This window comes from Protomyctophum bolini, assembly GCF_963924005.1.
Source record: "Protomyctophum bolini genome assembly, chromosome: 3".
Classification (NCBI taxonomy): domain Eukaryota; kingdom Metazoa; phylum Chordata; class Actinopteri; order Myctophiformes; family Myctophidae; genus Protomyctophum; species Protomyctophum bolini.
In genome coordinates, this window is record NC_137864.1 from 40,050,097 (window position 1) to 40,052,073 (window position 1,977).

The window sequence follows — 1,977 nt, forward strand, 5'->3', positions numbered from 1 at the left end:
CCCTCTGGGCAACATCATCAGGGAACACTCCATAGATTTTCATTGTTACGCAGACGACACTCAACTATATCTATCGATGAAACCGAACGAAACGGACCAACTAGTCAAACTTCAAGCATGTCTTAAAGACATAAAGAGTTGGATGGCACGTAATTACCTACTCCTCAACTCTAACAAAACGGAAGTTATCGTGATCGGCCCTAAGCCCCTGAGAGACAAGTTGGTCGATGGGAACTTTTCTCTAGATGGCATTACTTTGGCCTCCAAGGCCACTGTGAGGAATCTGGGGGTTACCTTTGATCAAGACTTGTCTTTCAAATCTCATATCAAACAAATCTCAAAGAATGCTTTCTTTCACCTGCGAAATATTGCAAAGGTCAGGCACATCCTGTCCAAAAATGACGCAGAAAAACTTGTCCACGCCTTCGTTACCTCAAGGCTGGACTACTGCAATTCGCTATTATCAGGCTGCCCAGGCAAGTCTCTGAAAAGCCTACAGTTAGTTCAAAATGCTGCGGCGCGTGTGTTGACAGGTACCAGAAGAAGAGACCATATCACTCCTTCACTGGCCTCCCTACACTGGCTCCCGGTCAAATACAGAATAGAGTTCAAAGTTCTTCTTCTCACTTACAAAGCCCTCAATGGTCAGGCACCACAATATCTCAAGGATCTCATTGATCCCTACAAACCAAATAGAACAGCAGTGCGTTTGCAATATGCAAACATGCTTACTGTTCCAAAAATATCAAAAGTTACAATAGGAGGCAGGGCGTTTAGGTCCCAGGCACCGCAGCTGTGGAACCTTCTCCCGGCTTCGGTCCGTGGGGCTGACACGCTCTGCACATTCAAGACAAGGTTGAAAACCTTTCTCTACGACAAAGCCTATGGCCAGACTTGTCTCCGGGTCTAGCTGGATACCATGGTCGTACATTGTTGTGTGGGTTTGTCTCCCAGCAGTACTTGTAATATACACTATATAGGCTCCAGTAAGGCCTGCCACTAATCCAGCATCCGGGGAATCTCTCCCCGGAGTCTCTTTTCGTCCTCCCCGTCGCAGTTCTGTGGACCTCTAATATTAACCCCCAACTGACTGCCGAGTGTGACCGTGGATCAGGCCTCTTCATGGAGCCCACCAGAAGTGTGACCTGGACCCGGCCTCACAGAGCTCGACCTGGACCAGATGTGGACCAGACCCCTCCACGGAGCCCACCTGCCTATTCTCTGTCTTTTCTCTCTGTCTATCTCTCTCTCTCTCCCTCTACCCCCCCCCCCCCCCCGACACGGTCGAGGCAGATGGCCGCCCACCCTAGAGTCGGGTTCTGCCTGACGTTTCTTCCTAAAGGGGAGTTTTTCGTTACCATTGTCGCAATGTTGCTTGCTCTGGGTGGATCTTTGTTGGTTGTAAAGTGTCTTGAGACAACTTGTTGTGATTTGACACTATAATAAAATTGAATTGAATTGAATTGAATTGAATTGAATAGAAGTCCATGTATTTGGGCCCAACTTCACCTAGACTGTATCACCTTAATAAACATGGTCATGAATACTTTCTGCTTCCAGTCACTAGTTTAAAGTCTCATTTCTAATGTCATAATATTCTTTTTGGAAAATTATGGTCCCATTTATAAAAAAAAATACCATAAAGTCGCGCATGTTCTGAGGGGCGTGGCTACCGTTACAGTCTATGATCGGGATTCCCCTCCCACTGGAGTCAAAATAAAAACCAACTAAGAAGAAGGGGGGAAGTCCCGCCTCGTTGTCTGGGCCAGCCAATGGGCCAGCTGGGCCCAAACGGATCTAGAAAGATGGCGATTTACAATTCAAGGACTGAAAAGGCTTCATTTTACGTTCATGTTAGACCCGGAGAACGCTTTGTCCATATTTTTTACAGTCTATGGTAAAGAGCTATTGACGTATAGACAGCATTACATTAGGACACTGTTCTGTTACATTGACGACGACACACGAGGCTCATCG